Raw genomic sequence first — 8,703 nt, 5'->3', positions numbered from 1 at the left:
TATATATATATATATATAATTATAATTCACCAATATCAGATGTAAATATATTTTTAATCTTTAAACACGATTTGAGGTTTTGTTCGATTGTCATAACCTTCCTTCCTTCCTATAATAATATCCGTAATAATTTATACCGTCCGCTTCTTATTTCTAAGAATAAAAAAATGTAAAACCTAGGCTGATAGAAAATAAACAAAATCCTGAGATTTTTTTTATATTCACGACAAACGCTGATATAAAATTAGTATTTTTATCATGCTGATTCATCAATATTGCTTTAAAATTTCAGTCTTTCGCCCAAAAAATCTTATAAAATTACTTTCAGTTCCACAATAGTAATACAAAAAAAAAACAATAAATATAATCCATCAACAAACCATTTATCGTAGAGAGAGAAAGCTCGAGATGGAGGGTGAGCTTTTAAGGGATGTTTTGCATGATTAATATGGTTGTCACCCCAAAATATGAGTTCCACTGCGGGAAGTTGGCTTGAATCCAAAGTTACACAACTGTAAGTGAATTTCAACACGCAACTCTCATTATAATCGCTCGGATACACGTCTTCGCGGAACTTCGTAATGTTCCTCAATCTTTACCACTTAAAAGTGAGAGAAGTGTCCATTATTTTGAGATTTTCATCGCGTCTATAAGTAACGCCAAATTTACACCATTTTGAGGGTGTACAAATACACAAATCTGGATTTTCTACACTTTTGAAGCGAGAACGATATTATTTTATAATTTATATTTGAAGCACTAACTTTGTGATTTTCCATTTTATAATAAAAATGTAACAGTGTTTTAAAAATCACTTAAAATATTTCATTATAACTTAACTTACTAACTTTCAGGTATTTGGCATACCTGATCGTGCCAAGTTTTTCTCGGTCTTCCTTTGCTCCTTTTTCCAAATATATTCGCCTCATACATTTGTTTTACCGTTCTTTCCTCACCCATTCGTTCTACATGTCCAAACCATCTCAACACACTTTTCTTAATTTTATCGATAATGCTTATTTCTTTGCATTCCTTCCTTATTTCACTATTCGGACATCTATCATACATCGTTTTGTCGCACATCCTTCTGAGAGATCGCATTTCGACTGCATTCCGTCTACTTTCATCTTCTTTTGCCAACCCCATGTTTCACTTCCATACATTAGAGTCAGAACCAGGACTCCGTTGTGTACTGCGTTATTGTAACTTAATTAGGATTAATCAGTTGATAAAGAAGCGGTTAGCTTCGAAACCGGTAGACATTATAATTAAATAATAAAAAAATAAAGTGATTTTTAAAACAAAGTTTAAAATTTTTTAATTGAACGATAATTTTTTGATTAAACGAAACCAAAAACCCTGCTATAATACTCGTATTTTGAGATTCTTATTACTTTCACAACATTTCGAGTGTTTCCAAATTCACATCATGTATGTGCACATCTCACAAAACACGCTCACAAATCTGGATTTTCTACACTTTTGAAGCTAAAACGATAATTTCTAGTTTAGACAAAACTAAAAACCCAGCAATACGGTAAAATTCTGAGATTATTAGTTTATAATTCCTCCTCGACTTTTGAGTGTGTCCAAATATTTTCACAAATCTAATTTTTTTCCACATTGAATTTTGACGTTTCAATAAAGATGCATTCATCTTTTGTGAGATGTTAAAATTTTTAAAAAGTGAAAATATTCAAGGTTTTTGAATAAGTATTTGCATAAACTCAAAATGTTGTTAATCAAAATAACTCATCAAATTGTAAGCTACACAAAAAAATGAATTCCATATTTTCAGGCGTTTTTCAGTATGTGAATGTTATCCGGGGTTCGGATCTTGCATACATTTAATTATTTATAAAATTAAACAACTTTGTTTTAACCACTTTTTTATTATAAGTACACTTTAACCTACCGGTTTCGTCAAGAACCTTGTCATCATCAGGGTTTATTCAATTCTAAAACATTAAAAAACATTAAAATACTCATAGTAAATAACATTCCCTTACCAAAAACTTCCACACACTCCGTATACCATATGAAAGTATGATTTGAAAAATATGATTTAAAAAATCCAAAATGTTATTTTTATTGTACATTGCGCAGCAACTCCAAATAACAACTACGAATGGAATCCCAAAAACAATGAAGCGCACCAAAAATAAAAAGTGGTTAAAACAAAATCGTTTGATTTTATAAAATTTATAAAATGCGCCACAAAGTATCTGCGAAAAACACTCAAGAATCAAATAAAAGTGTCTCAGCTAAATAAAAACTTTCCTTAAGCCAACATAGATGGCTGTTGTGAACTCATATGTACTGTGCCACGAGATTGAGCCAGGAAGTAGAAGACACGTTATGAGTATAACTTACTAACCGCTGAATTATATAGGCAGAAATGTTTTACCCAAAGTGCAAGATAGGCCGAAAGTTTCAAAACTTGCGAAGTTTTCCTGGCGCCGTATATGGACCAAGATTCACCCTTTATGTCTGCCACTCGTATCACCCTTTGACGATTGCGTAAACAGTGGACAAAGTGACTACCCCCGTTTTGGACATATACATTAACAGCAAAAATATTGGACGTATACAACACCATTCTTTACATTTAGGGTGCCTACAAATCTTAGGGTGAAATGGGGCGATTTGGAAGGCTGGGAAAAATTGATCAAACAGTCAGTTTCGGGTTGTGGTCCCGTGGTTAGTGTCGCGGAGTCTTCGAAGTCAGAGTTTCTCGGTTTGAACCCACTCTACCACAAATTTGATACCTATTTCTAATAATGAGCCGCTTTGACTCACAGAAATAATATAAAATTGAAATATTTGTTTAAATAATAAAAAAAAACACAAATATTTAGTTATTATTATTATTAATTATTAGTCTCTTTATTCGTGAGGAACAGCGTAACTAGTATTAAGATACGTTAAAAGTAGAAATATCTGGCAAATAAATTAAATTGTAATTTTTTTGCAGCTATATTGAATTTAAATATATATAAAAACTCCTATGTGGAGAAACACAGGTGTATAAACAAGTATTTGGACATATTATGTTGTGGTACAAAATAGCCTGGCACAGATACTTTTGACTAAAACTCGTGGCTAGATATAGTAACCTCAGCTATGAGACGAATATACTCGCATATACAGCATTGAGTTAGCGTAGGGTAGGAAAACGTACAATGCGAGGCATGCACGTATATCGCAATAGAAGGTCTATTGTTCCAGAAGTGTAAACAATTAGTAGCTTTGAATCGCTAGGATAAATTTACAACTGGAATTGGTTGCTAATTGCTTTTCTATTAGCGCGGAACGGATGCAGTTGCCTATCGTACGAGCATCTTCCAAGTATTCTGCGCACAATACATTGGAAATGTAATAATTTCTATGCGAATGGCTGATATCGCTGTATGATATTACATTTTACATACATATGTTGTGTTTCCACAAGGCAAAGAAAATTAGAAATGAATTTTGTAAAACAAACACATTACTCTGTATTATAAAAATATTTATTTTAATATCTTGCTACACACACACACACATACACACATACCGTGCTGGAGGTCCTGGGTTCGATTTCAAGGGGAGAGTATATGGATAACAGGGGGGGCTTTAGTCATTGTCATTGCGTTAATTTATTACCGTGTGAAATTTAATTAAAAAATAGATAGATTTTACGAAAAAATGATTGCCGAATCCATTAATGATATAAACACTCAGAGTACGAGCATAAATTATTACAAGCATTCAGCATGACTTTACAAAATTTACGATTTTTCGATGCGGTATGTGTTGGTACTAGCTGTACGCAATTTTACGGATCTGACGTCACTTACATAAATAGGGCGTTAAAAGTTTACCGCAGTGACGGTACGACCACCCTAGCGTAGCTTTATACGGTGATACCTCGGGCTACGAACAAAAAACCCCGAGACGTAACTTCGACTTACGAACGAGTCGCGTCGTTTGCAGGGCGATTTCTCGTTTAAAGATGAGCAGAAAGTATTTTTATATTATTTTTTAAGAATATGGAAGTCTGGGCATTTACGGGGCTGACGACCGTCACAGGCTGGTTTAAGTTATCACTTTACACACGTGCAACATTCACCAATTCTACCTATTATTGACAACCACACTACTCAAATTCTTGGAAGTTCTCTATATAGGTATGAAACAATTTTGAAACATTATTCTTGAATCACTAGAACTTCACTAGAGACATCTATTGAAGAGATGAAAACTGTAATTGGAGATAATCCAGATTTTGTGAACAAGTATTTGGATACACTTAAAATGTTAAAACTATTTTTATTAGAATTAAGTTTTGTGTTGACATTTCTTGGTGGAATTGCATTATATAGAATAAAATAAGAACTACGTAGTTTTTTCCACATGATTTTTTTTTGACCAGCGACTGGGGTTCGTCGTAACTGACATCAAACTGGTCGTAACCGACGTAATTGTGATATAAGGAGAGAATCCTATGTGATGAAAAACGTTGAAATTATAAAAAAATGTAATTAAAATATATCTTTGTTTTCAAATCACCATAAATATTTTAATATAACTTAATTATAATGTCTACCGATTTCGAAGCTAACCGCTCCTTTATCAAGACTAGTATTAATCAATCTTGATAAAGAAGCTGTTAGTTTCGAAACCGGTAGACATTATAATAAAGTTATAATTAAATATTTAAAGTGATTTTAAAACAAAGTTATATTTTATTTATAAAATGAAAAATCACAAAGTTAGTGCTTCAAAAATAAATTATACAAATATTGGTTAAGGTATGAAAATTGAACGAGTGAAGAGCGAACAGTAAAACAAATTTATGAAACGAATGTGGTTAGTAATATAAGCAGAGGAAGACCGCAGAAAACCTGACATGGTTAAGTATTTCAAATACTTGAAAGTGAGAACTCAGTAGTCGGAATATTCGGCGGGTATGTATGAGCAGATGCGTGAATATGGTAGAGGTGAAGATTGTTTGGAAAGCAGATTGGTATGGCATTCTATTATCCCTGCCTACATCTGCAATATTAATAATACATAATTTATGTTTCATTAACTGAGTCGGCAGTCGGCAGTCACTTTGTATTAAAATCTATCCAGTCGTATACCGAGGTTCCTCTGTATTCGTATTTTGAACATCCTTCCCTATCACGAAACACTAGCGTCCTTTTATTATTTTTATATTTTACGGAGGTAACGCGGCGCATAATCGCTGAAAGCTGAAAGAGATCCTGAAAATACTGAAATTTAAAAGGTAGTATGATTTTAGTTTTTATAAAAAAGGCAGTTACTTTTTAACGCTTTTAAATGGCATCGTGGTTGTTTTTTAAGTGAATTTCAAAGCCCATCTTCATATTCCTGTATTTTTAAGGGCGCTGAAACGTTTTTTTTATTCCTTGCAATTAAATTTCGAAAAAATGAAAAAAAAGAGTTTATACGTCTTTGGATATATAAACAAGCTTGAATTTACATTTTGACATCTCAATATAAATGAAGAAGAGCATAGAAGTTTGGGAATGAACAGGGATTATGAACTGTCATGGAATGAGTAAGTGATTATTTTATACAGGTGTAACATTCACTATTCTACCCATGATAGACAGCCGATCAATATATCACCCCATTTGTATAATGCAGTGCCCTATGCACCATCAGGTGCAGATAAGTGTTTGAAGATGAAGGTTCTGGTTGCGTTTTTATATGTCACGAGGGTGAGTTAGAATCTTCAAACCCTTATCCACGCCCAATGGTGCACAGGACACTGCATCTCATAAACACAGTGTTATTTTGATCGTTAACACATGAAGGAAAGGTGATCAGCCCTCCGCTTCAGGTACCAGTCCAGGGTAATATTGAATAAATATTAGAGTGAAAAAATCACTTGTATTTATTTCGCCCCCCTGGGAATCGAATCCGGGACCTCCAGAATGGTAGCCGAGCGTGCTGACCATTATACTACAGAGGCAAACAAAACTTACTTACTTACTTACATAATTAATAAATAAATAAAAAGTTGTGGTAATAGTATGTAGAACAGTTTTTTTTAGAGACAAAATAAAAATTTATAATATATTGAGTATGTCCATATACTTCACAAATCTGGATTATCTCTAATTAAAGGAGTATTTTTCATATTATTTTTTGACATCTCATCAAAGATGAAGAAGAATATTTTAAGAAGAATTTGTTTGACCCCCCTGGGAATCGGACCCGGGACCTCTAGAATGGTAGCCAAGCGTGCTAACCATTACACGACAGTAAAAGTAAGTTAGAGTAAGCACTGTTTTTCTGTCTGTATGGAATGCACGCCCCTGGATTATAGTCTTTTCGCTAATTTGAGTTGCAAATTCCGTCTGGATACGCATCGCCGGGCAATTAATACCAAATTAGTATTACCGAACAGGATAATACTAGAGCAACGCTTATTATCGCGCACTTACGATTGTCAAATGTCAGTATTCTGCCATCACTTGATACTACAATTTGCGCAATGCGATCACAGCGATATCGCATCTCAAAGGTAATTCGGTACAATTGGTTATGTTAATCATTGACTCTATTATGATTATCTTGTGCATAATTAGGGAACAGGCCTTGGTGTAGACCAGTGATTCCCAAAGTGGTCTATATCGACCCCTAGGGGTCTATGACAACCTGCAAGGGGTCTACGTCAGCGAAAAAAAAATTGAGGGTCCATGAAATGAAAATGGGGGTCCACGATAGTGGATCTCAACACATACTGATAATACCTTTTTACTTACATCATACTATCTTATATTATTTTGATATCTCATCAAAGATGAAGAAGAATATGGAACTCTGGGCATTTACGGGGCTGACGACCGTCAATGGCTGGTTTAAGTGATCACTTTACACAAGTGTAACATTCACCAATTCTACCCATTATTGACAACCACACTACTCAAATTCTTGGAAGTGCTGTGAAGAATTTGAGTAGTGTGGTTGTCAATAATGGGTAGAATTGGTGAATGTTACACGTGTGTAAAGTGATCACTTAAACCAGCCCATGACGGTCGTCAGCCCCGTAAATGCCCAGACTTTTATATTCTTCTTCATCTTTGATGAGATGTCAAAAATAATATGAAAATAACTCCTGTAATTGGAGATAATCCAGATTTTGTGAACAAGTATTTGGACACACTCAATATGTTGTAAATACTATCTTATAATATCAAGTCATATACATTATTTAAAAAAGTACCTATGAGGTAAAAAAATTATTATAAATGTTCATAAAATTGTGTAAGTTGTAGGATGTTGGTATTCGCTTTGTGGTCAATAATTTTATTTTTATTTTGAGTAGTTTTGATTTAAATTCAATTAATAAATGTATGAATTAACATGTGTTTTTAATTAAAGTTTTTAACACTAAACTTCACTACAGTTAGAAATTTACAGGAAATCAATATCAGGTAAGTAGGGGGTCTACCCAACACGGAAAAACATGGCAAGGGGTCTACGACACAAACAAGTTTGGGGAACTCTGGTGTAGACAGTAATTACTGAAATGTTTGCATGAAGAGTTTAACCCTTCCATCCTGGTGTTGTGTACCTTGTACACATTGCTTCTAATAACCATCAATATCTATATAAACATTATAAATACAACATTTTGAGTGTGTCCATATACTTGTTCACAAATCGGGATTATCTCCAATTATAGGAGTTAATTATCATATTATTTTTTGACATCTCATCAAAAATGAAGAAGAATATGGAAGTCTGAGCATTTACGGGGCTGACGACCGTCTTAGGCTGGTTTAATTGATCACTTTACACACGTGTAACATTCACCAATTCTACCCATTATTGACAACCACACTACTCAAATTCTTGTAATATCTAAATATATAAACCAATTTTGAAACATTGTTCTTGAATCACTAGAACTTCACTAGAGACATCTATTGGTGAAATCACTTTACACGTGTGTAAAGTGATCACTTAGACCAGCCTATGACGGTCGTTAGCCCCGCAAATGAACAGACTTCCATATTCTTCTTCATCTTTGATGAGATGTCAAAAAATAGCATTATAAATACTAGGCTCAGATTTAAGTATCCCTAACTAACTAAAAAGAATATGGTAACTTAAGAAAGAATTAAGTTTTCTTGGTACACATATATTTTTTAATTCTTCATAAGTATTTTTCATATTTTATAGTGTCTAAATCAATAAATATATAAAATGTTTTCACTAAATAAAAATAATAATTAAAAATTTAAACCATTTTTCCGTCCATACATATGTATACACACATTTTTATTTTTAAATATTGTTTTCATTTAATTTTTAGAAATGCTTATTTAGACTATTTTGTGGGCTTTATTCACTATTATTCGGAATATATCGGGCAATATGGTCAAATACGTGAATGTGCTCAAAAAAGCAAGAGTAGAAAGACAGTGGCTGATTGATATCAATGTCCGGAAGGAGTTCTATCTGGGGCATGTGCTCAGAGGAGAGAAGTTTGAGCTATTGCACCTAATCATAAAGGGCAAAATTGAGGGTCGAGGAGGTGTGGGTAGAAGACAGATCTCCTGGCTCCAGAATATACGAGATTGGGCGGGGATCAGGACCGTCAAGGCGCTGTTTAGAGCTGCCCAAGACAAGGACAGTTACTCTCAAGTGATGACACGCACAGAAGAAGAAAAATTCAATTCA

The sequence above is a fragment of the Brachycentrus maculatus genome, unplaced genomic scaffold (assembly GCF_059751285.1).
Source record: "Brachycentrus maculatus isolate JH-2025_06_01 unplaced genomic scaffold, ASM5975128v1 h1tg001974l, whole genome shotgun sequence".
Classification (NCBI taxonomy): Eukaryota; Metazoa; Arthropoda; class Insecta; order Trichoptera; family Brachycentridae; genus Brachycentrus; species Brachycentrus maculatus.
Note: the sequence above shows the minus strand (reverse complement) of the source record.